Genomic DNA, 27,365 nt, shown 5'->3' with positions numbered 1-27,365 from the left:
ACCACGAGCTTGGTCCCAGCGGTAAAATGTTTCGTCATGATTTGCACCGTATCACAGACGTCCTTTCAGTAAAATACCTTTGGATGAAATCATGCAGTAACAAAATTTAGATTTTCCCTTCCAAGCTGACAGTTTAAATGTATGTGGATGTGATTAATCTGAAATCACAAGCTCCTGAACAAGGAAAATGTCAAAAAAAATCACCGAATGCATTTAGCAATTTCCCCTAAGAAGGCTGATGGAGCCCAAAGACTGGCACCTCCCAGGTGTCTGGAGGGAGGCTGCGGTAGCCGGGGCTCTCTTGGAGCTGTTTCCAGGGGGGAGGCTCTGAAGTCTCCACAGAGCCATGGCCTCCTCTTCTGAGCTGGATGGAGGCTCGTGGCTGTCCTGCCCTGGGAGTAAGCAGCTGGAAATGTATCACCACCATTCCCTCTGCCAGATACCTATTCCACCCTATCCTTTTCCTCCCTCCCTTCATCCCCAAACACCAAGGCCCGCTGTGGGCCAGGCTCTGTGCCAGGCACTGAGATAGAAAGATGAACAGGATACAGCCCCTGCCTTAGGGTTCTCAGCCCAGGGCAAGGGTCCATCAAGGACGCAGACATTTGTGAAAGCGTCAGTAAGTGAGTGGACGAGGCACCTGGAGGACGGGAGGGAAAGGGCAATGACCTCGACTCAAATGCAGGAGGATTAGTCAGAGGCTTGAGTTTTCCAGGCCGGCCGGGGGAAGGGAGTTCCAGGCAGAGGAAATGCTCTTATGAAAAGCCAGGGCCCAACCTGAGTGCAGCAGATGGGCCTGGCTGCACCTGGGGTGGCAGGGCAGATGAAGGTGGGTCCTTTCTCAGAATGTTCTCTAACAGGATGAGCCTGAATGACAAGGATATCACTCCTTGATAAACTCTTCCCATCAGCCTCTTGGAAGCCACTGGATGGGAAAGGTGAGATGGGGCCAGGGAGACCAAACCATCCTGGTTGGATAGAGCAGAAAGCCATTTAGGAACCTTAATCTACAGAACTGAGTTACCAGCAAGGCTTACATGACATGCTTGGGATGGGGTCTGGTACAAGGAGGCCCCCAGAAAGTATTAGCTGCTACCATCAGTGCTCTCCCTGAGCCCCACACCCCCACCAACAGGGTCTGGCGCCCAGTGGGCAATTGACAAATGTTGCTTTTCTTACCCTTACCCCCCACCCCAGGTCGGGTGTGCTGGCAAGGCTGCAGAAACAGGTGCATCTGGAGATGAGCGTAAAAGGAGGCAGAAGTCTGCTAATCAGAAAGGAGATGGAGGGCACGTAAGTGGGGAACACCAAGGGCACTCTGACGGATACCGTTTATTGACTCACACTGTATTAGCAGGAGCCACACGATGCAAACTACCCTGTGGCTACCTAGCACTCTGTGTACAAACGCTCAGATTCTCACAACATCCTGTCAAGTGTTTTTGCAGGTAAGCAACTGGAAGCACAGAGGCACTGAGTGACTTGCCTGAAAACACACAGGAAGTAACCAAAGCAAAGCCCATGCCCTTTTCGCTATTCCTTCAGCATCAGGGAGATGGAAGCGACTGCTGTGTGCCTTGGGGAGTGATGAGGAGGTTTTAGCAACAGGAGGGCACCTGGGCTCCAGTAGCAAGTGATGAGGTAGCTATGGAGACCAAGGGTCTGATTTTGGAAGGCCTTGAATTCCAGGATAAGGGGTTTGGATCTGTTCTTAGAGGCCTTGGAAATGATTCTTGGTTCTTGAGCAGATGAATGACAAGATGACATGGCCCACTGGGAAGACTGGTCTGTAGGTGGTAAGTAGACAGATTAAAAAGATGCCGCACAGGGGTGGGGTAGCCAGGTGGGAAGCAAATGCGCAAAGCCAGGAGGGAGGTGCAGGCAGCAACCTTCATGGCCCACCTGAGCCTGGCCCGAGCAGATCCCGGTAAGCACATCGTTGGTGGGCCGTCCAGCCCCAGCTTGAATCCTCTACCAGCAACTAGAGGAGGGTGGCTTTAGCCTTTCACAGCTGTCTGCACAAGGGCGTGCATGCCCAGAACTCTAGGGGTGACATCTGAAAAGCAGACATCCCTCCCCAAAGCTCTGCTGGTTAAGTTGTCTTACCTGTCCTCCCCTACCTGCTTTGCTTGCTCCCCAGTGATACTCTGTGGCTACCCAGATGGCACCCTGGCTGCCTGCTCCTTCCAGTTGGCCTCATGTCCCCAGGGCTGTGCTGTGTCTGCTCATCTGGTCATGCTGGAGTAGCATAGGCTGTTGGTGCTCAGGTCTGATCCCCAAGAGGGAGTGTGCCCTGCTCTGCCCCGGGATGCCAGCCCCATCCCAGGTCTGACATGGCCTTGGATGGGCAGCCACGCTCCCCATCCCATTCCCCACAGCCCTGGGTCTCTGCAAGGCCCTTGGGCTGATGTGGTCCCCTCCACTCACAGCCTGCTGCTCTTTGGCCAGGAAGAATGGTGGTGACCCTGGCTCTAAGGACCTGTGTTGAGGTTAGTGGCGGGGATTCCTTCCCTGGAGGGATGGACTTTGGAGTCTGTGAAGCAGTGAGACTCAGTGACAGGTTGAGTGTGGGGACACAGACGGGGCAAGACTTAGAGATGGCTCCATGCCACAAGCCAGCAACAAGCAAACACATGTGTAGAGTACAGCCAGGGTCGTCATCTCCTGGAAGGGGTCTTGCGTCAGGTCTGATGACAGTGAGGTTGAGGCAGTGAGTAGAGAGGAGGCGAGCCTGTGGTCTCGGGCTCAGTTTCCCTGGCTTCAAGCCCTAGCTCCACCTTAAGTAGCTCCACGGCTGTGGGCAAATGACTTAACCTCTCTGTGACCCAGTTTCTTTATCTGCTGATGGGAGGAGTAAGGAAAATAATTCACCAGCAATATTAGCACAGTGCTCGGCCCAGGGTAAGTGCACACCAAGTGTCAGCAATTACCACTATTGCTGAGATTGGTATGTGTTATCAGTCTGAGAAACAATCTATAGAAAAATACAGCGGCAGGGATCTACAAGTGCAGTGGGTAGAGGGTCCCAGCAGGGAGGGAAGAAGATGGAGGGAAGGATGAAGATGGAGGGAGGGGTGAAGATTGAAGGGGGGATGAAGATGGAGGGAGGGGTGAAGATGGAGGGAGGGAAGAAGATGGAGGGAGGGATGAAGATGGAGGGAGGGATGATGATGGAAGGAGGGATGAAGTTGAAGTGGGGGGATGAAGATAAAGGGGGATGAGGATAAAGATGTCTTGGCATTTAGGCTGGAAAACTATCTGATGAAGGGATGAAAGGAACCTACTGTAAGTTCTTGGACAAAGAAGGGACATGAGACACTTGGTATCTGAGAATGATTCTTCTAGCAGCTACACGTAAGACTGATTAAAGAAGACAGGTCCCAGACAGCGAGAACCTCTAGAAAGTTTGCAGGTACCCGAGGAGAAGCAATGGAGAGACTTGAATGCTGAACTACGGGGTTCGGACTTAATTCGCAGCCTATCTTCTGTGGACTTATTGGCTTTGCTGTGCACATGGGTCTCTAAAGTCCTCCTTTCTTTGCTTAAACTAGAGTTCCTGAGCTGCTCGGCTGCCCTCAGGACCATGGCCCATCCTATTCATATGTGGGTGGATTCCGAGGTAAAGAGATCAGAACTCAAAGTGGAATTAAATAAAAGCAACCAGTAATGTGTCTCTCTTTTTAAAGTTGAGGTTTGATTTACTGCTTCATTTTTCTCTAAATTCTCTTTATGTTCTTGTGGGCTTCTTTTTCATTCACCATTTAAAATCCCTTGGTGCTAACTATGTGTGCTGAGGAGAGAAGAAGCAGATCTTGAGGATGCTATTCATTCATCGTTTGTCAGACTTTGATGATCTCCCCTCTGACAGGGGCTATTGAAGATCTGGAGATGAGTCGGACATGCACCCTGCTCTCCCGTGGCTTGGAGCATCGTCATGGAGATAAGATACACGTGCAACTCACCAAGCAGGAAGTGATAAGTGAGAGAGCAGGGCTGGTGATTCAGGACCGTGGGAGTGGAGAGGAGGGAAAAATTGTTTCCAAATCTATTCACAATTTTAGAGTGGTTTACACTTGTCACAAACTCACATATTAATCTCATGATATTTTTTGCAACAGAGAATTTTTTGGAGAAAAGAGTCCCATGTTTTTCCTTAAAGGCTAAGGAGGAAAAGGTTGTAGGTATTTTTTAAGGGTTATTATAGTTATTAATTTATCATTAGCGTGTGTGGACTATGGTTTTTTCACTTTTTAATATTATGAAATAAATGATAGATATGAAAGATTGTACAATTGGGTAAAGATGGTAGATGAAACACACATGTTACTTTTGCTCTCTCTTCACATCCCTCTACAACTAACAGTTTTAGTTTCCTGCTTTTAAAAATAAGCAGACAACCAGGAATCCCCAGACATCTGAGGAAAGTCTCAAATATTAAAGACACAGACCAAATCAGTCAATTAAACAAACAAAGAAAAAAGACTCTGGATCAAATACTAACCATTAACAGAGAAGAACTCTTGAAACAAATCCTGTAGTTAACATCTTAAGAGAGATAAAACAAGATATTGGACCCATGAGACAAGAATGGCATGCTATACCAACAAAGTCCTCCCACAGGGCTGGAAAATAAATTGAGGAAGTTCCCCAAAAGACAGTGAAAGAGATGAAAATAGGAGAAAAATAGTGAATCAATCTACCAATTCAAATACCGAGAGTCTCAGAAAGAGAGAACTGGAAAAAAAGAAGGAGGAGGAGAAAAAAGGAAAAGAAGGAAAGAAGTAATCATCAAAGACATCATTAAAAAATTTCGGAAGGACACACGTTTCTAGATTAAGGGCCCACTGTTCCCAGCCCAGTGGATGGAAATAGACTCACAGCAAGGCACATTATTGTGAAATTTTAGACTACCAGCGGGAAAAGAGAAGATGCTATGGAGCTTCCAGGGAGACAGAGAGAGGTCAGACACAAGAATCAACAGTCAGAGTGACTCTGGACTTTTTCACAGCAACACTGGAAGCTAGAAGGCCATGGAATAAAGGCTTCAAAATTCTGAAGGAAAATTATCTCCAAATCAGAATTCCAAACTAGCCAAGGCTCTCAAAGATTTGCCTCCTTTGCACCCTTTCTCATGAAGCTACAGGAGGGTGCGCGTCACCAGAGCAAAGGAGTAAACCCAGAAGGAGGAAGCCCTGAGATGGAGGAAACTGGGGATCCACAGAGGAGAGAGGCCCGGGGTGATGGCACCAGGAGGTCCTTGGGTGACAGCCATGCACCAGGCGTGGAGGGCAACCCGTCCAGACTGGAGCAGGTCAGACAGCTCTGGAAGGTATTTCTCCAAGAAGATGAAATTGATAGAAAACCTGCAGTGCCTAAACATCCTGAGAAGAAATTTAGACAACTGTCAGAGTCTAGAATTGAGTTAGTGATAAATACACAGCAAACTAAGCAAATGAACAAACATGGTAATTAACCAGGAGAAACAAAAAGTTATGCAGGGAAGGAAAAGCTATCATCCTTTACTACAAGGCTCAGCTCTGAATAGAGTCAAATTAGTGTTGGCTGAGTAATGTAAACACCGATTACTGATCTAACCAGAAACGTGATATAATGATGAAAGGAGGATGGGGGGACAGGAAGAGTTGGAGGGGAGGAAAAGGAACTAAATCCTCATCTTCCGCTGTGGGAAGGGGATAGAGGATGCCGAAACCAAAGCACCGAAAAGCAGCAATACAGTGTGTTAGGAAGAGACATGGAGGAAAAGGTTAAAATTAATTAGCAAAAGAAGGTAACAGCGCTACCCCTGGGGAGGCATAAATGGGAAAAACTGGTGGAGGACAGCCCACAGAACAATTGACTCTAAATGTATGCAGGTATAACTTCCAAGATATCAAACACAAAACTAAACCAAAGAGAAAAAGACCACAAATATATATAACATAAAATTAAGTTACAAAGCAGAAAAGTAAGCACTCCTGAACTCACGGTCCTGTTGAAACTACTTGTGCATTTTCTCCGTTCTCAGCCTCCCACGTCCCTCCAGAGATCCTCAACATCCTGAATTTCATGTTTGTGTTCTTGTTTTTCTTCACAGTGCTTCTCTTTTTAAAAACTTTTTAATTCTTTAATTGAAGTATAGTTGATTTACAATGTTGTGTTAGTTTCAGGTTTACAGCAAAGTGATTCAGTTATATATATATATATATTTTTTTTCAGATTCTTTTCCCTTACAGGTTATTACAAAATATTGAATAGACTTCCCTGCGCTATACAGTAGGTCCTTGTTGGTTATCTATTTTTTATATAGAAGTGTGTATATGTTAATCTCAAACTCCTCACAGTGCTTCTACCTAGCTATGTATACCTACCTAAACAATATATAATTTAGTTTTGCCTATTTCTGAATTTTATAAAAATGAAATCGTACCATAAGAGTGTGATAGGCAGCCTCTAAAATGACCCCTGGTATTCTCCCTCCTCCTGGGGTATTCACACACTTTTGCAATCCCCTCCTTTTAAGTGTGGGCTGGACCTAGTAACTTGTTTCTAAGGAATAGAATATGGCAGAATATGGCTATCACTTCTAAGGTTGGGTTATAGGAAGACTGTGGCTTCTGTCTGGGAGATCTCTACCTTGTTCTCTTTTGAATTGCTCTCCCTTGGGAGAAGCCACCCAAGTTGTGAGTGAACTTGGGAGCAGAAACCCCTTAAGTCAACCCTTAAGGTGAGACCACAGGCCTGAACTACAATCTCATGAGACCTCTTGAGCCAGAGGTACCCATTTAAGCTGTCCCTGAATTCCTGATGCATAGCAACTGTGAGATAGCAGATGTTTGTTGTTTTAAGCTGCTAAATTACAGGGCAATTTGTTACACGGCAGTAGATAACTAATACAATGAACTCTTCTCTGAATTGCTTTTTTCCACTCGAATATATGTTGATATATGTGACTATAGTGTATTCTCATTCCTGTACTGTGCTTCATCATATGAACATACCATTATTTATTCACTCACCTATTGATGGACATTTGGGTGGTTTCTAGGTTTTTCCTCTAATGAGCAATACTACTACAAACATTCTTTTTTTTTTTTTTTCCGGTACGTGGGCCTCTCACTGTTGCGGCCTCTCCCGTTGCGGAGCACAGGCTCCGGACGCGCAGGCTCAGCGGCCATGGCTCATGGGCCCAGCCGCTCTGCGGCATGTGGGATCTTCCCGGACCGGGGCACGAACCCGTGTCCCCTGCATCGGCAGGCGGACTCTCAACCACTGCGCCACCAGGGAAGCCCCTTACAAACATTCTTAATCATAGTTCCTGGTTGTGTTAGAGTCTTAGGACACATAGCTAAGAGTGGATTTACTTTAATTTTTGCCAAACCAGTGGGCAAACTGGTATCTCATCATGCTTTTACTTTACATTTTCCTGATAAAAGCTGTGTATCCTTTTATATGTTTATTGGTCATTCGTGTCTCCTCTTCTGTGAGGTACCATTCATGACTTTTGCTCATTTTTCTATTGGTTTGTTTTTCCTTTTTTCTAATTCATTATAAGAGTTCTTTATATAATTCTAGATAAGAACTTTGTCAGTTTATGTATTGCAAATATCTTCTCCCAGTTTGTGCCAGGTCTTTTTATTTGCTTTATAGTACTTTTGATGAACAAAAGTTTTAAATTTTACTATAGCTGAATTTATCATCCTTTTCATTTATAATTAGCAACTTGTATCGTTTTTTAAAGAAATCCTTTCCTATCTGCGGTTATAAGACTTTCTTTTAAATGTTTCTAAATGTGGCCTTTCACATTTAAGTCTTCAATTCACCTGGAATTGATTTTGTGTGTGGTGTGAGGTAGGGATACAACTTCATCTTTTTTCATATGGATAACCAGTTATCCCAGGTCCACTTAACGAGTAGTTCATCCTTTCTCCCACTGAGAATGCTACCTCTGTCATATAGATTATATATGAAAGTTAAGCTATTTCTGGGTTCTCTATTCTGTTCCATTGGCCTATTTTTCCGACCCTGGAGTTACATTATACTCCTCTTTGTAACCTTTTCTGGGTACCTTCTCAGAGCCTAAGGCATGAAAGGTGCTCAGTAAATATTTGTGGAATGAATATGGCCTACTTGTTGCTTTTCCTGTCCCTTTGTGAAAGCGATGCTTGCTTTAGTAATTCAGTGACTCATGTTAAGGTGACTTCAGCTGTTCTCTTTGGCAGATAAGCTTTTGTCAAAGTGGCTGCCAAATTCCTTGGGCTTGGAGTTGGTTCTCACTATTCATAAGGGCTCAGCTTCTTGACAGTAGCTGTGACCGAGCTCTTTTCATATGGATCGTAGTGATTTAATGGCTCTAGCCATTTGTCCTGGGTCTGGTTTGTTTGTCGGGAATTTTCAGGAATCAAGCCAAGTGGATTCTTTGTCTTCACTTTCCAGTCATCCCCCAGCTTCACACAGTCAGATCCCAGCCCCCACTGAGCTGTGGAACCCCTGTTTGCTCAGTTCTCCAGTGAAAAACCCAACATGTACCTGACTCGACCCCTTGGTGGCCTTGGATCCCATTGGTGCCTCCCTCCTCAGAACAGTCCTCTTGGCATCTTCAGTGGCTTGCTCTCCTGCCTTCCTCCTGCCCTGACCATCCTTCTTGGCTTCTTCTTCTGGCCTCCTCTTCAGTGTTGCTGTGCTCCAAGCTTGCTTCACACCTTTCTTGCTTCTCTCGTGCCTGCCACTGTCCTCGCTGTTCCCTTCTAAATGACCCTTCAAGAAGCAGCTCAAAGCCCACCCTGACCCACCCAGCCAATGTGGGCTCTCTGTCTCTAACCCCACACCACTCAGCTTCTGCACTCTCCATTTGATGCCTACACACTGTCTCTGGTAGGAGACCACCGGTGTGGACCATGGTTAGATGTCATGGTGGACTACCTATATTTGAATCTGGGTTTTGCTCCTTAGTATCTACATGACCTTGTCCTCAGTTTTCCTATCTGTAAAAGGGGATAATACTTGTACCAGCTCACACAGAGTTACCTTTAGGGTTAAATGAGCTAATATTTCTAAACCATTAGAACAGTGCCTGGCACATAGACACACTAAAAAATGTTGGTTATTGTTGTGCTGTTACAATCTAGTGTGTATAAGCCTGGCCTTGTCATAGCAGAAAAGATGCAGGATCTGGAGCTGAAGGACTGCCTTTCATGCCCTAATGGCTTTGTGACCTTGAACAAATTACTGTCTCAGGATCTGTTTCCTCTTTACCAAATCAGGGTATAATAATGTCTGCCCTGACCATCTCACAAGGCTGTGGTGAGGAGCGAAATACTTGTTGAATGTATGAATGAATGATCCCATTTTGTCTTTATCACAAGCCAGCAGGACAAGGTCAGAGGGACAGGGGCTGTTTTCCCAATTTTATAATTAAACAATGAGAAGCTCAAGAGACTAACTGGCTTCCCTAACTTCTCAGAGCAAATGAGTGAAAAAACTGGCCAGAAACCTGTCTTTTTTCTGATTCTAGAAATGGCTGCAGTGAGCAGGACCCAGGGTGGGGCGTGGTGGCAGCGTCTGTGGGCCTGGGCAGACGCCAGCCTGTCCTAGCAACGTGGAGCTCCTGCTTGGTCCCTGCCAGTAGGACAATGGCCAGGGCACTGTGTGTGACTGGCGAGTAAGTACCAGCTGGGATCAGGGGGCCTGAGAAGCTCTTCTTAAGGGAAGACATTTTCGTGGAGTCCTGGGTTTTACTCCCATCCCTACCTCTACTTTTGTCTTGGTTGCCAATATAATCAACTCCTAATTATCAAGGGCTCTCATCACGCAGGGGCATGTGATTCCAGCGTTGGGGAGAAAATCACCATTTCTTAAGCATATTATGAGCCTTAGTTTAGGAGGACTTGAGAAATGCTTGAGGTATATGAAAGAGTACCACTGAAATTCAAAGTTAGCTGAGGAATAAATGGCTTATTACCGTGACTTTAGAGCTACTCCGTTATTCCAGCTACAAGTGAATTCACATAAAGACCAAAAAAAAAAAAATTCTCTCTTCTTAAAAACAGTCTCCCTCATAAACATCTTAAAATATAAAATAAATGGCCCTGGAGGCCCAGGGCTAACCACCAGCCTACTGGACCACATGTCTGACGACACACGCATCCATGAAGTCACTCCCTCATCTGCCTCATTCCTATAGCCAGTGTTCTATTTTTTTACAAGTTGGCTTTGAATTTAGGAAAATAAGGACGTTTCCCTCCACCAGGTAATTCAAGGCAACAGCGCTGAATCTTTCCAAGGCAAACCTAAATCTAGTCTCTTGTTCCCAGCCCCAAGAACTAACAGCATGGGTGCAAAGCCTTTGGTTATTTTTAAAAGGCAAGAAGACCACCACCACCAAAAGAGACAAGTCCAACAAACAACCAGACAGAAGCAGCTCATCCCCTTTCTGTGACTACGGTGGGTGTGCCTTTTTCTCTCAGAGGCGGTGGCATGCATGCCTCCTCTGGCAGTTTTCCTTGGAGACTTTTGCCAAATGTGGCCGAGTCGGGACATCTGGCTGGTGTCACACATCTGGATGCAACCTCTCTACAGGGAAATCTGAACAAGAATGCCGGCTCAGCTTTTCTTGGGGTGTGCTTGTCTTCTCTTGGGTCTCTCCCTCCCTTTGTTAGGCTAAGAAGTTTTGTTCGACTTCCCCACTTCACAAATGGATACAGCATTTGAGGGAGGCCAGCTGCCATTCCTTCCACGGTCTGTTTTCTTCACAAAGAGGAGCGCTGTCAACCTCTCTGCATGGTTATTAAATTAAAAACCAGATGGTTCATCTGGCAAACCTTTCTGAGTCAGTTTCACTATTTGCAATGTTTTCTCTCTTCTTATTAAAAAATATTTCCATGTTTCCTCATTTGGAAATGTTTAATAAAATGCATGAAAATGGAGAAAAACAATATGTTTGGAAGAAGCACTCTTCCCATGGGAAACATGTCTTCCACGGTCTTTGGAGGTTGCGTGGCGGAGAGGGGATGGGGGCTCAGATCCCAACCCTGCCACCTGTTAGCTGCGTGGCCTGGGTAAGGCGCTCACCTCTCCATGTCTTGGGCTTTCCTTCTGTAAAACAAGATGTAAAACCTCTCTCATGGGATGATGTAGGTGGTTAAATGAGATAATATGAGACCCCGTGCAGCACCTGGCAGTTACTGGGGGCTCACTACATGAACTCATTCAGTCAGCAACTGTGAGCGGGCCCCTACTATGCGCCAGACTTGGCACCTACTTCAGGGAACTTACAGTCCAGTGAAGGAGGCTGACACCAAGCAACGCCAAAAGCTGAAAAAGGGCGAGTTAGAATTGAGACGCATGCCAAGAGGCAGCATGGGGTGCCCTAAGCAGGGACCTCCTCTGAGGATGCAACCTTTACACAGAGCCACCCAGGACGAGCAGAGATGAGGCTGGTGCACAAGGGTGGGCCGGGGTGGAGGTGCTCCAGGTGGAGGGACTGCCCTGGAGAAGGCTGGGGGAACTGGGAGGATGTGGCTGGAGAGGTAGGGCAGATGAAGGATGCTCTCTCCAAGCACCAGCACTGGGCTTTGGTGAGAAGAGCTGCTGGCACTGTTGGCCTCCCTGGCACCGGCTCCCTGGGCCCTTGTTTCCCTTCCTCTCCCTCCTCTGTCTGTCTTTCCATTGCCGATCTGTCTTCTCTCTCATCCTTCTTTCTCTCGTTCCCTCCTTTGAAACACCCCCCCCCCCCGCATGTCTCCTCTCTCATTCCTCTTCACTGGCTCAGTCTCTTTCTCATCCTCTCCTCGTGAGCAAAGCCCCGCCGCGAGGAGAGGCAGGGGCTTCTGTCTCCAACCAAGGGGTTGACAGTTCCCATGGGGACACCAGTCTTTCTTGGCCTCAGGTTGGTTTTGCTTATCCAGCAAACTTGTATTCTGCACCTACTGGGTGGCCATATACCAATGGCATGAGATGAAACAGCCCAGGGTCCCTGCTCCAGGAACCCCCCCCCGCCCCCCGCAGAGTCAGACTGCCGGGATGGCAAGTGGGGAGGGCTGCACTAGGGGCAGTACCCATGTGCTTGTCCTCCCAGGGCCTGGAGACTGTAGCCCTCTGCTCTTCCGGTGACCGTGTGCCTACTTATGGTTTCAGCTGCCACCCCCAGGCCTCTGAGACCAGCCCAAACCTCCCCTCTGAGCTTCGGACCCGTGGACCCACCTGCCAACATGGGGCATAACCGGGGGGACAGCAGGTAAATTACGTTCAGCTTATCCTGAGCCCTACTCATTACCTGCCCCCTGCCTTGGGCCCGGATCCCCTCCAAACCCATCCTCTTCCTCCTGCATCTCCTATCTGTGGGCAATACCACCACCCAGCCGCGCCAGGACACTGGGCATTGTTCTCGAACTTCCTCCATGAGTCCGCGTGCCAATTTGGGCTCCTCTAGTTCTTCCTCTTTTTTTTTTTTTTTGTCCGCACCATGTGGCATGCGGGATCTTAGTTCCCCGACCGGGGATGGAACCCGTGCCCCCTGCAGCGGGAATGTGGAGTCTTTACCACTGGACCGCCAGGGAAGTCCCCCTCTAGTTCTTTCAAACCTGCCCCTCACTCGTCATCCCCGCCACCACCTCCCGGGTGGAAGTGGCATCCTACCCCACGTCCATCACGGCAGAAGTCTCCCAACTGGTCTCCTTGACTCATGGTCGTCATGGTGTTCCCCTCACACACTGCAGCCAGGGAAAGCTTTCCAAAACAGAGGACTTTCCCCCACTCAAAACCCACTAGTGGCTCCCACTGGCCTAGGGTAGGGGCATGCGTTGTTCCTCAGCCTCAGCGTGGAGACACAAACAATCCATCCAGGACTAAGAGTGGTTGAAGAGTTGACATCTGTGAAGGATTTATGAGATAGTTTCAAGGTTACCCCTATGATAACATCACTCTCTCAGTCTTATGTTCTGATTTGCTTTCTCCAGTGGCAAGGAAGGGCTAGGACTCCGGCTAGGCTGGTGGAAATGATTTATAAGCTGGGGCACACCCACAGCAGAAGTCAGGTATCTCAATACCATCTCTCCTGCGTCACTAGAATAAAGGAACAAAGTAAATAAACAAGGTTGGGAACTGTTGGCTGTGATAGAGGATTAAGTCCAAACTCTTTAGACTGGCCTGGCCCCTGCCTACCTCTCTAACCTTGAGCGCAGCTGCGACCTCTCGCTGACACCCCCTGGCAAGAAACTGCTTATTCTCTCTCCCACCCTGTGCTCCCCCCCCTCCAAGCTCTGCTTGTGCTGGTCCCTCTGGCTGGATTCCCCTCAGGCCCAGAAGATCACCTCCTCCAGAAAGCCTTCCTGGATCAAGCACCGTCTGCAGAGCACCCTTAGCCCCAGGGTCCTCTCTGTCACCTCCTACTGCAGTATCTAATCATGTGCTTGCTCCCGGGGCTTGCCCTTCCGCATGGCCCAGTGCCAGTCCCAGGGCCCTGGCACTTGGAGGAAGCTCTGAGAATCCGCTGAAGGGGGCAGTGAGTGAACAAGGGTCCAGTGGATGTGACTTTCAGACTTGGTCTCATCTCACTCCCCTCCATGAGCCTCTGCTTTCTCACTGCTTCTGCCTTTGGTTTTCATTCAGTTGCACCCTCCTGGGGCCTCAGTCTTCAGCCTGGGAGCTTTTTCTCTCCTGGTTGAGCCTTTTCCTGACATTAGTTACAGAGTGTGATTTGGAAGCAAAGGGGCTTCACAGCTCTTGGTGTTTTATACACAAGAATACCAGTGGTTGGGATTCTTGCCAAATATTTCCTTAGAGAACTTAGAGATGATCTATTTCTCATCTCATTTTATTTCTGGGACTAACTCTATGAGGCGGGTAGGACTGGATATATAGCCCTATTTTAAAAGATAGCAATCAGGGCTTCCCTGGTGGCACAGTGGTTAAGAAGCCACATGCCAATGCAGGGGACATGGGTTCGAGCCCTGGTCCGGGAAGATCCCACATGCCACGGAGCAACTAAACTCATGCGCCACAACTACTGAGTCTGCGCTCTAGAGCCCACAAGCCACAACTACTGAGCCCACTTGCCACAACTACTGAAGCCCGCACGCCTAGAGCCCGTGCTCCGCAACAAGAGAAGCCACCGCAATGAGAAGCCTGTACACCGCAACGAAGAGTAGCCCCCGCTCACCCCACAACTAGAGAAAGCCAGCGCACAGCAACCAAGTCCCAACACAGCCAAAAAAATAAATTAAAAAAATTTAAAAAGATAACTATCATCATCATCACCTGTCAAGCGCCAGCCATGTGCCACGTGGGCCAAACCTTTGTGTGCATTATCTTATTTAATCCTCACAACAACAAGATTGGCGATTGTCATTTCCTGTTTTCTTGAGTTGGAAACTCAGGCTCAGCCAGATTAGGGAACTTGCACAAAATAAACATTTACCAAGTGGCGGAGCCTAAGCGTGAGCTTGGGTCTGGCGTATTCCTCAGCCCCATCTTTGACCATATTATGCCTTTGAGGAAGCGAAGGCCCAGTGAGGTTGATGGGAGAGATTACTAGAGATGCTCCCTTTCTCAGGCATCTGATCCTGGATGTGTATTACAATGAGCCAGCTTCACAAGGGAGTGAGCCAGAGCCAGGGCTGCCCTGTTCAGCACCGTAGGTTGTGTGCTGTGCAACTCCAGGGAGTGCCATTCCCGGAGCCGTCAATGCGAATGGCGCCCCCTGGAGGGCAGTGCCGCGTAGGCAGTGGTCCCGGCTAGAGCCTCAAAGGAAAGGCGTCTTTCTCCTCTCAGTTATGCTTTCCAAAGAGAATTAAAGGCAGGCAGCTGCCCAGGTGCACAAATGTTGAGGAGGGCACAGAGCTGCGGTCTCACCTGGGCAGCGTTAGTGTGGGAGGGAGGGGACCGCTCTGTGACCAAGAACAAAGAGAAACAGACTGGAAGAAATACGCTGGGAAGGAGTTTTCTTGTTACGGTTTCCCAGAGCAGTGGGGATTCCAGGGCAGGACGTGGGAGCTCTGGCTGGACAGCTTCCCCTGCCACTGAGAAGAGGGGGTGCCAAAGAGGTGAGTAGGAAGAAGTCTAACTCAGCAGAGACAACCACCCCCATCTGGGGAACATGGCTGCAGCGCTCTGGGGGCTTCAGGATCTCTCTGACCACAAGTAGCCTGCATGTGGAGGGCAGTTGCCTCTAACCTCTAACCTCTTTCCACATGCCTGGGCGTCCAGATGGCACACTTCCTTGGATTTCTGGGGGTGGACTTTGGCCACTTGAAGAGTGACAAAGTCTCGGGCAGGGTCTCAGGGGCTGGTCCAGGCTCGCCTGTCCCACAGCCAAACCACCCAGACCTTGGCTTATATGATTAACTGGAAGGTCCTGGAACACATCAGAAAGAAAGCTAATTCTGAAGCTCAGGACTGTGTGGAGAAGGGAATGGAGACACCCAGCACCTGCACCCCTCCAAGCGGGGGTTTCTTGCTAGAGGAACTTCTAAATCTCCGCAGCTGGCATGCCCCAAGATCTACAAGAGCAGCAGCTGGAAGGAAAGGCTTGTGTGCTGGGGCCTCCCTGCTCATCTCTGTGGGCCCAGGAGCAGAATGAAGGGATGCAGCTGGGGAAAGACAGCCTGCAGCATCCAAACTCCTTTTTTCTGCCTCTTGAACTGAGAGATTCTTGCTGGGGAAAGAGAAGGAGCAAGACACAGGAGAGATGACCCATCTGGACGTTTCTTCTCATTTTCAGGACACGAAGAGGATGGTATAAAATCCCCTGCACGTCAGCGGTCTCCTCATGAGCTCCGTCTGCTCCTCTGAGAAATGAGGGGGCCTGGACCCCAGCCCCATGCAAGTATAACCCCCCAAACAGGACGGAGAGCTGGCCAGGTAGGCGAGTGGTCAGTGACCAAGAACAAACAGAAACAGGATGGAAGAAATACCCTGGGAGCACGTTTGATGCTTTAAGGGGCCATATTTGGAAAGACACAGATTCCCAGAGAGACTTGCCCTAAATTGACCTGATGGTGACAAGTGTCCTTACGAACACAGTGTGGCTGTGCTGAGGGGTTTTGCCTGCAGAATGGCGTTCTCCTAAGGAGCATTAACCAGAGGCCTAGGACTCCCCAGCCTCTGGGCTTTTCTAGGGAGGGGAGAGAACAGCCATGGACATACCTTCAAAGACCTGGGCAGGAGGTGCTTTGCCTGTTGAGTAGGCTTTGTCTCTGGGAGTCACTGAGTCTTGGGGATACCTTTAGCCAGACAAACCTCTTTCTTTTCAGGCGAGGAAATGGAGGCCAGAGAGGAGCATGCTGGGCCCAAGTCCATCGTACTTCTCATCACTGTGTTGCCTCTTCCTACTCTACCAGCACCAGTCATGTCAGCCTGGGATGGCCAGTCCCAGGAGAAAGACCCTCAACAGGGAGCTTAGATTCTCTCCAACTTGTGTGACTCTGGACAAGTCGCTTCCCCTCTCTGGACCTTGGTTTCTTCATGTAAAATGTGAGGATTTTTCCAGTTCTTAGGTAGGTGTTTCTATGATGACACTCTACCACCACCCATACATACACACCCTCACTCAACCTCCACCCGGTCTCTGGGAAGCGTTTGGCTGGGCTGACTGCAGACACAGAAGCCAGTCATCTTCACAGACAGGAGGCCTTTTACATCCCATGGGGAACAAGATGAAGAGTTCCGCTCAAGTGGAAACCACCTAGCGGCCTCCACCCAGAGCCAGCCAGCCACCCCTTGGGCAGCTGTAGCAGGTGGCCACCAAGTTACATAGAACCTCTGACGGCTCCTAACCAAGACTTGCGACCACTGAACACCTGTGATTCCTGAAACAGAACAGGAGAGGGTGAGTTAGTGCCCCAGCTGTTATAAAAGAGTCAGAATGGCTACACTCGGAGTCACCTGAGTCTGCCTGCCTGTCTCTCTCCCCCTCTTCCTCCCCAGCCAGCCTGGAGAGGCCCCTGGAGCCTCCTCCATCCCAGTACCCCAGCCCTGGCTCTGTTTTCCAGGATGCAGCCATCACAGAAGATGCTTGTTACATGTTGCCAGGCAACAAAATGCTTCCTGAAAACTACAACCCACCTCTGACACTTCATAGGGCTGGAAACCGGCAGATGAGAGGAGCCTCTGCCAGAACAAAGGAGAAGTGTCAGGAGGGAACACGTCGGAGCTGAGCAATTGCAGAAGCAAAACGAAAGAGCCCAGACAGTTGTATAAAGTACCAAACAGCAAACAGATGGGGAGGAAAAACTGACTCACTGAAATGAGGGAGACAGAGAGAGAGAAGGTGACGTGGAGGAGAGCCCTCCGCAGGTCAAGTCCTCGAAAGGCCTCCTTTATTTTATTTTTGGTCAAATCTGTCATGATTAGAGTTGAGGTTGTTGATGAGGAGGAGGATGGTAATGATACTGATGTGATGATTCCTTAGGCAAACACTTATCTATCGGCTTTTACTTGGATGAGTGATTTTATTAAACACCCTCAAGCAATGGCACGATTTTCCCCAGACTTTCCAGGAAATAACAATTATTCCCTAAAACAAAGATCTCCACAGCCATTATCATCACCCCCTTGCTCAAATACAGGATGATTCACTTGTTAGCTTAAGTGACCTTGGGCTCTGGAATCTCAAGCACTGAGTAGATCTGGGAGAGCCAGGCCCAGGAGATGCCCAGGCTGGAAGGCTCCCTGGCTGCCAAGGGGACCTCAGAGGGAGGTGCCGGGAGCTCGGCACGGGAGTGTCACAGGTGGAGGACCCTCCCTCTCCAGGCAGGATCTCTGGGCCAGCAGTGAGATTCTGCCTCACATAACTCTCAAAGCCTCCATTCCCTAGTTTCTGAAATGGGAAAATTACTCCTGCCCTGCCCACCCAACAGAGTACGGGCCCCAGAGGAGAAAGTAAGTAGACTGAAAAGCTGTGAACAAGAAGACAGTGTTCCTGACTTATTCAAAAATAATGCCTAACCTCCTACAAGTGCTGGGCATTCTAGAAAACATTCTCTTACAAACTTACCATCTGCTGGGGGAGAGGCAATTAACAAGCAACCTCACACAATGGTGAGTGAGCTACCCCACTGCCCTTGGCTTCAGTTTTTCCATCAGTGAAATGGAGATAACATCACAAAAGATTCTTGTGAGGGTTAAATGGGATGATGAATGCAAGAAACCAGTACTTAACAAATGATGGCTCTCTTTCTCCTGCCTCAGGCTTGAGGTCATCCTTAACTAGGCTTCTGAGACCCTGGCTCAGTCTCACCAGCCCTCTAGCTTTGCCTAATTTGGCCGCAGCAACAGTCTGGCAACCTCAGGAGGGTATAGTCTAATTTCTGAAATAATGAAAAGCCTCAAGACACATTTACTCCCTAAATAAAATCCACAGTTTAAATTATAAACAAGAACAAAACAAATTAAGAATGTTGGTAACTAAGTGAGAGCAATTTCATATGCTAAACTTGACGAAATAATTACAAAGCTACTACCCAGTTAACTGTATTCACATTTACTTAACTCTTTAAGTTTGACAATACAGCTGTTTACTTTATTAATTTTGACATATACTTTCTCAGAAAATGCCTAGCCAGTCTCCAACCCCGCCTGCCCCGCCCCCCCAAAAACTGACGTCATGGCATTTGAGGATGACGGGCCGTTTCTACCTGTACCCACTAACAGGAAGTGGCTTCCCACTAAAAATTGCTGTTTTTCTATAGCACCAATCACAATTTCCATCTAGGTACCAGATAGCATGCCCTCAAACAAATTATAAATTGGCCTCAGAGCGCCAACTGAAAGAAAAACTAAATTCGCTTTGCACATTTTGCTCTTTCTCCTTTGGCCCCAACACAGTCACATAAGACAACTCCCTAATTTAACAAATATCCCAAGGGCCCTATAGCAGGCAGTCAGAGTCCCGGGGTCCCAGGCCTCTACTGCCCTATGAGTCAGGGGACAGGACAAATCACCGAGTCTCGTTGAGTCGCTATGTCCTAATCCACTAAATAGGAGGGTCTGGACTCTATTCTGCCTGCTCACTTCTTAGGGCCATTGTGAGAAGCAGAAGAGATTAAGTCCTGGATTTTATGTTTTCCCCAGCTTTTCGTTCCCTCTCTTATTTGAATTTCATACTCACCTAGGAAATAAGTAAGACAGGCTTATATTTCCAACCTACGGATCAGAAGAATGAGGCTCAGGAAAGGATCCAGTGTTCCCCAAGAACCAGCTACAGTCATAGGCACTTGTCTTATTTAATAGAGGGTAAGTGACTTGCCCAAGGTCATGTAGCTGGTGAACTATTAAGCTAGGCTGTGAGCCAGGGTTTTCCGACTTCAGATGTCACTGCTTTCAATTTTGTAGGCAATAGAACCTCACATAGAAATGTGAGGTGTTATTACAATCATTGCTAGTATTACTGAAATTGAACCAAATGGGTTTTAGCATGAGTTGACTGTAGAAGGCCTTGGACACTAAAGCAAGGAATATGGACTTAATCTTCTAAAGGGAGCAATTGCATGTTTTTTAGGGGTAATAGAATGTATCTAGTGGTAGTATAATTTGAGGCCAGAGAAGCTACTTCTATAATCCAGTGTAAGATGACAGGGATCTGTGTCAGTGAGGTAGCAGGAAGAGGTGAGTTTGAGAGACATTATAGCATAAAAACCCTAGGGCTTGAGGCCTGAATAAAGGGGTGAATGGGGGTGGGCATAGGCACAAAGATAGTGAATGGTTATGAGCCTATGAGATAGTTATGGCCCAATAGTCCTTCCTCCTTCCTTCACTGTAAAAGAGCTCAGGAATGAGCAATGGCTGCCAATAATAAAGACTACATTTTTCCAGCCATGTGAATGACCAATGAACGTGAATGGAAATGACGTGTGTCACTTCTGGCAAATGTCTTTAGAGAGAAAGAGCACACCTTACTTTGTCCCTTCCTCCCTACTGCTGGCTAGAAGGTAGATGGGATGGCTGGAACTCTGGCAGCCTTCTTGAACTATGAGGAAGAAGCCATGTACCAAAGCCAGCAGGGCAACAAGGCAGAAGAAGCCTGGGTTCCTAATGCCATGGAGCACCATAACTGCTCTGGAGTGACCCTTTTCCAGTCTTCTTTTGCATAACAAAGAAACTTCTATTTTGCTTAAGCTGCGGTTATTTTGGGTTTCCTGTCACTTGCAGCCAAAAACTAATACTAACTGGAAAAGTTCCTGAGAAAAAGAAGACAAAAACAGAGAAGCAGAGAGAAATGAGGGGCAGCATGATGAGTTTGAACAGAGACTTGATACATGGGACATTCAGTCTTGGCCTAGTACATAGGAGGTATCAAAGAACCCTACACTGCCACCACCACCCTTCTAAGTCACCATGTCCTTTGCCCTGGCCTGTGCAATGGCCTCCTAACTCATCCTCCTAGTAGCTTCCTTGCCCACTTCCGATTTATTCTCCACAAAGTTGCCAGAGTGATATTCTTAGAATGATTGGGGTTGTATTACTCTCTGACTTGAAGCTTTCAGAGGCCTCCCACCGCACTTGCCTTCAATCCCTTAACACAGTCCCCGGAGCCCCCTCTGCAGCTCAGGCTCTGCCACAGCCCCGTCCCCGTCCACACTACCCTCCTTCCAGCTACCCCACACCCCATGCTCTTCGCCAGCTCAGGGCCTTTGTATGTTCTGTTCCCTCTTCTTGGAGAGCTCATCCCCTTGGTCTGTAAATGACTCATTCCTTCCCATCCTTCAGGTCTCAGCTGAAACATAGCCTCTCTGGAGAGACCTTCCAAGCAGGTCCAAGCTGAGTAGGATTCCTCTCCAACCCCATTACTTAAAAAAAAAAAAAAAAAAAAATCATTGCAACCTTGTTTCTTTTAACACCTTCAACACTATATACCATAGATTTGAAAGTACCTACTTGTGTCTTGAGTTGTTATTGGTCTACATGGTCTTCCCTGGTAGACTATAAGCCCCATGCGGGGATAAAAATCACGTGTGTTTTACTAAGGTATATTTAATGGCTAACATAGTGCCTAGTGAATAGTAGGGCTCAACAACTATTAACATTATTCCTACTTAGCAAGCCATTCGGAATTGAGCATTACATCTCAGGGGAAAGTCTTGACTCAACGTTTAGACTTCGGAGGTGAGGATGCACTCTTGTGAGACTGGATGCATTCTCTGGGGGCAAGCATGATAGAGAGATGCCAAAGGGTGGAGAATGTCCTTTAGGAAGCAGTTCTGATGGAGAAAAGAAGGGGATGGGGAAGACCAGCATGAGATGGGTCCAGAGAGCAGAGGGTGGAGGGAGTGAGCTCAACACCGGGGCAATCCCTGTTTAAAGATCTGCAAGGGCCTGAAAAATCACTGCTTTTATCAGCGGGAAAACTAAGGCGGAGAAATGGGCTCCCAGGCCAGATCCAGAGCCCCTTGCTAAAGCTGGAAGCAGGACAGGAGCCTCTTGACACTTAGAGTCCTAACTAGTTCCCCACTTGACTTAAAATCCTTTGGCCTAGGGCTTCCCTGGTGGCGCAGTGGTTGAGAGTCCGCCTGCCGATGCAGGGGACACGGGTTCGTGCCCCGGTCCAGGAGGAGCCCACATGCCGCGGAGCGGCTGGGCCCGTGAGCCATGGCCGCTGAGCCTGCGCGTCCGGAGCTTGTGCTCCGCAACGGGAGAGGCCACAGCAGTGAGAGGCCCGCGTACCGCAAAATAAAACAAAAACAAAACAAAACGAAAACCCTTTGGCCTAAATTCAGCTGTGGCTCTGTCAGGTGGCAGGCTAAGTGGGGTGTGGCTGCTGGTCATAGGGCGCAGGCTAAGCAAGGCCTGTGCAGTTGTACTGAGGAAATATTAACAACAGCATATGGGGCTGTAGGTTGGGACTGTCAAAAGTGCCAAACCTAAACAGAGATGTGCCCTGGGTCTCACTCCCTAATTCCCAGGTCATTATGCCTCTTTTGAGAGATGCTTGTTCTTCCCATGGGCCACTCTCAAGCTGCACTAAAAGTAGAATAATGCCGAGAAAATGGGAGGTTGCCTAATCTTTGGAGCACTGTGTTCGGTCTGGGGCCTCCAATTTGTGGGGACACTGATGACCAAAGAGGAGGGTGAGAAAGAGAGTGGAGTCCGATGGGAACTGAGTCCAGTGAGGACTTGCTGAAGGATCAGAGACCATTAGATTGAAGAAGATGAAACCTGAATTCTCAAACGTTTAAGGGGCCTTCAGCGGAAGAGGGAAGATCAGCCTGCTTCACTGGGTGCTCAGCATGTGCTAAATGCTTTGCCCTGTGCTAAGCGCTTTTTGTGAATTATCCCACTTCCCGGATGTCCTAAGGCTAGCTTGCCCAAGGTCACGGCTGTAAGAGCTTGAGCAAGACCCCAAGCCCATATCCGCCTAGATGGCAATGGTTTAACCACCAGCCTATGTTGCTTGAATTTTTGTGTGGATACAGAAAACAGTTAGGACTCAAGTCAGAAACTATGAGGAGTTTAACTTTAACCAATATTAGGAAGATATTTCTAAGTCAGAGCTGTCTGCAGATGGATTGAATGGTCTTTTAAAATGATGAGTTCCCTGTCCCAGAGCATGGTCAGTAGAGGCTGCATGACTCTGGCGAGATTAAGTACGTGTACGATGTCCAAGGTATATGGTGGAACCAGGAGCCACATGGTCTTTTAACCCTGAGTTCAGGCTGTACCCAGCCTCTGCGTGCTGTGTCACTGCATGTATTGGCTCAGCTGCAACATATTTAACACTTTCAAAAGGAGTTTTACTCAGTAGGCTCTGTGCCCCCTCTATTGTAGGGGTGTTGAGCTCATCTGGCCCTTCTTAGCGTGTCTGGGCCTGTCTGGGCCAGCCTGCAGGGGGTTTTGTTGGCAGGCAGCTCCTATGAGCCTCTTGGGAAAACAAAATGACCTGGTGTGGTAGGTTGGTGGGTTCCCAGGGCCACTATTCCCAGGCCACCAGGGGATGTGGTTGCCAGGGAAACTCTTGGGCAGTGCACAGAGCCGGGAAGTAGACATCCAGGTGGGGTGGGAGGTGGAGGTGGGGTAGGGCTGGGGATGCTCAGTGAGGTTCCATTTGCAGTATAGCATATCTCACCCATATTCCCTCCCAGCTCAGCCTCTGAGGGACTGGGGCCAAGCCTCAGGGGACGGAGGAGCCTGTATTAAATGGGAGGAGAAAATCTCATGAAAAAATCCCCTAGCAGATATGCTATGAGAGCGGGAATACAGGGCTCCCCATAAGCTTGGGCGGCAGCGGCCATGCCCGCAGTGGAGGGAGGTGGAAAGCACAGAATGGCAAGGAGGGCACACATGACGTGTCCCAGGCCACCAAACACATGGAGAAGGCCTGTGGGGTGAGGGTCCAGTCCCTTGTTGGTGGGTGCCTGCACTGAGATGCAGGGCACCAAGGGATCACCAGGTGCAAACAAAACCACCCCAAAGTTGAAAAATGGAAAAGTTGACAGAACGTGGATTTCCTGTCTTGACTAATGTCAGCCCACAAATAGATGTGGCTGACATGGCTTACAGAAAACCCTCCCTTTTCCTCACCTTGGCTCCCTCCAAGGATTCCCACCCTTGTAAGATTTTTGGCATTGTCTCCTCGCAGTGGTACAGCCTTTTGCAACTGGTCCTGGGGATGAGACTCAAGCCTGGGTGCCCTTAGGCATCCATGATAAGAAACAAGCAACTTCCCCCTTATACATCAAGGGTGGTACTAGCTGTGTACCATCCTTGGTGGAATCAGGAAGATGGTCATTCCAGCCCATTTCTGTAGGGCTTAATTCTCAGATCTCAGTTGAGAAAGGTCGAATGATCCTTCCCAGCTGGAGAAAGAGCCCTGTCCTTAGCTGGGTCTACCTAAGCCAAAAATCCTGGAGGCAAAAAGGCACTGGCCACCTCACAGCAGAGAGAGTTTATGGAAACCTAGTGTTTAGTGTAACACAAGTTGGAGTAATTTGGGGATTGACTCGACTGGAAAAATGGAATGGTTTCTCAGTGCAGTGGAGTTCACTTTGCATCCACACTGTCCCAAACTTATGGGCAATTTCCTCATTTCTTGATTCTCCTTTCTAAGAAGTGTCATTCATTACTTATAATTTGTGAATAATATATTATTTAATATAAATAAAAGTACCAAGAAACCAGTCACAAATTAATGACTTCCGTGCGTAATTGTCAAAGAGCACAAACATACCGCCAGTAAGAAAGGAAAGAATTGTTGAATCAAAAATAACAGAGAAAGAGCAAGTGGGCTGAGGTAGTAAGGATGGGGAAAAATGTAAAACATGCACATGAAATAAAAACGGGACGCTACTAGAAGCAGGAACGAGAGGCAACCTTGGGGCAGAGGACCCAGTCCAGAAGTTTATTCTTGTTGCCCTGGGCGCCAGCGCCACAGCAGGGTTAAACCTGAACTCTGGCGGCGCCAGGAGCTGGCCGACTGGCTCCTCCCCCGCGGCCCGCCCCTTCCCGTGAGACCCCGCCCACCGGCCCCCAGCTGTTCGCGTTCCCCCGCCCGCCCCGCGCCCCCTGGCGGAGCGAGCCTCGGCCCCGCCCCCGGTACCAGCCTGCTCCCAAAAGCCTTGGCCTTGCGGGAACCACCTACCCGCTGGGTGTTTCTCCCTATCGGACGAGGCCTTCCGCGTCATTGCTGGGACCCCAGAGCCTGGCCCGCCTAGAGCCGGTGCTAGAGAGTTAATGCAGCCCTGCCTCGGACCACACCTCACCTGCACAACTCCACCTGCCTGGATACTGGTTCTAGGTCCTCCCATAATCATCCTGCGGCCACAGAGGGGCTGTAAGTGGCACCCCGCCCGAGGAGAGAGGACCCCAGCCTAGGCTCACATCATCCCCCTACCTTGTCCACTAAGGCCACTGGCAGCTAAGTCTGAAGGGGAACCCTTTAGGAAGGAACTTTTATTGAGCTTTTCTGAGAAAATTATATGTAAAAACTGAGTGAGCCGTTCAACTTCACATTCCAAGCCCTGTTGATATAAAATATGAGTTCCTGTGCAAGATGAGAAGAGGGGCTTTGTGGGGGGAGAAAAAACAAAATGCTCCCTCTTTACAGTAAAACACACACACACACACACACACACATATTGCCATGCATTCTCACTGAAAATACTATAAAATGTAATGAAAAAAATCACAAGTAACATCCCACAGAAAACAACAGATGTATTTCCCAAGCATTTTCTATGCTTGTTATACATCTATGTCTTTTTAATTGGTAACATCCTATATAATACCTTTGTGTGCTCTTTTAAAAAATATTACATCACGACTATTTTCCTACATTATTATAGTCTTTGAAGGATGATTTTTTTAAATTGTTGCCTAACTACCCATCATATTGATGTGCTATGATTTATTTAACTGTTTAAACCCTGGACATTTGCTTCGTTTCTGATTCTCCACTGTTGTAGAACGCATCATGCCGAAGAATCTTGACAAAATTGATTATTCCATTAGAATAGCTTCCTAGAAAGTGAATTCCTGGGTTAAATTTATGTACTTGTAAAGGCTCCCCTGACATACTATTTAATTGTTTTCCAGAAAAATGGTGCTAATTTTCCTTCTTGCCATCAGTATGTGAGACACAACCCATCCACCCCACCACAAACAATAACAACTTTCTTCAGCGTTGAATTATATTTATTTAAATTTTTGTCAATTCTGGAGGAGAAGAAGCAATTCTCCTTGTAGTTTTAATTTGTAGTTCTTTGAGTTGAGAGGCTGTGTTTTTCATTTTATTGGTTATTTGTATTTCTTCCTTTGCGGTTGTCTGTTTTTATTTTTAGCCTATTTTTTTTTTACTGAGGAGTTTTTCTGATTGGTAACTAAGACTGCTCTGTACAATAGGGATATTTACCTCTTCTCATGTTTGCTGCAAATATTTCTCCTAGTGTAACATTTGCTTTTTAAAATAAATTTATATTTTTTGAAGGACAGAAATCCAAAACTGTATGTATAATATAATCAGATATACCAGTCTTTTCCTTCACATTTCTTGTCTTCTAAGATTATATGCTTAACAAGTCTCTCCCATCTCAGGACTGATTAAATATTTACTTTGTTTTCTGGAGCTTGTTCGTGGTTTCTTCTTTTATATCTGACTCTTTAATCCACCTGGAATTTATTTTGGTGGCTGGTGAGAGGTGGGGTTCTAATTTGATTTTTCATCCAAGTATCCAATCTTCCCATTAACATTTATAGAATAATCTATTCCTTCCTAATTGGTTTTTTCCTCAAGTATTGGGTTCTCACATACTAGGATTTATTTCCGGAGTTTCCATTAGGTTTCATTGATCTGTCATTACTGATTTTTCAGTAATGCCACAGGGACTTAATTACCTTAGTTTTGTAACACATTTTAATATCTAGTGGAGAAAGTCCCCCTCAAAGGTCTTCTCTTTCAAAAAAAGTTAAGCTATTCTCTTTTATTTATTAAAACATCCTCAGGGGGCTTCCTGGTGGCGCAGTGGTTGAGAGTCCGCCTGCCGATGCAGGGGACATGGGTTCGTGCCCCGGTCCGGGAAGATCCCACGTGCCGCGGAGTGGCTGGGCCCGTGAGCCATGGCCGCTGAGCCTGCGCGTCCGGAGCCTGTGCTCTGCAACGGGAGAGGCCACAACAGTGAGGCCCGTGTACCGCAAAAAAAAAAAAAAAAAATCCTTAGAATCGGTAGGTTTCCACCTTCAAATTTTGTTTGTGTTTTCTTTTTTTCTTGATTAGATTTATTAGAAATTGGTATCTTTTGGATTCACAAATTCTGTTTTTCTTTTTTTTAATTCATTAATTCCTGTCTTTGTTATAAAGCTAATTTGTTCTGAGGCTTGTTCTGTTCTTCTAATGAATTCATGCTTTTTATTTTAAATGAAAAATCTTAAGGATATTTTTCGTCTGAGAACAACTTTGGTCACATCTGAGTTTTTGTTTGCTTGTTTGTTTGTTTGCGGTAGACGGCCCTCTCACCGCCGTGGCCTCTCCCGCCGCGGAGCACAGGCTCCGGACGCACAGGCCCAGCGTCCATAGCTCACGGGCCCAGCCACTCCGCGGCATGTGGGAACTTCCCGGACCGGGGCACGAACCCCTGTCACCCGCACCGGCAGGCGGACTCCCAACCACTGCGCCACCAGGGAAGCCCCTGAGTTTTAATATATAGGGTTGTTGTAATTTTTCAAATAGTCTTCAATGGTAGTTTTGAATAATTCTCTTTTGACCAAGTTGTAATTGAGGAGACTGCTTTAAAAGCTCCCCCCCCCAAAAGTTTCCTTTTAATTGAAGTTTATGGCCTTGTTGTTAGAGAATATGCCTGAAATTTTTTTTCTGTTGTTTTGAAACGTGTGGCCAAGAAGTTGATCAATTTTTGTAAATGTCGATGGATGTTTAAAGAGAAAATGTA

The 27,365-nt window shown here is 47.6% G+C and overlaps 1 protein-coding gene across 4 annotated transcripts in view; it reads right to left on the bottom strand.

The window, feature by feature from the left end:
* KCNN3 (potassium calcium-activated channel subfamily N member 3) overlaps positions 1 to 27,365 on the bottom strand; it is a 213,415-nt gene that overhangs the window by 23,932 nt on the left and 162,118 nt on the right. The window lies entirely within an intron of this gene.

This window comes from Monodon monoceros, unplaced genomic scaffold (genome assembly GCF_005190385.1).
Source record: "Monodon monoceros isolate NGI ecotype Baffin Bay Population unplaced genomic scaffold, NGI_Narwhal_1 Super_Scaffold_18, whole genome shotgun sequence".
Taxonomy (NCBI): domain Eukaryota; kingdom Metazoa; phylum Chordata; class Mammalia; order Artiodactyla; family Monodontidae; genus Monodon; species Monodon monoceros.
The sequence above is the reverse complement of the archived record's forward strand: the minus strand, read 5'-3'. Positions and strand labels throughout refer to the sequence as shown.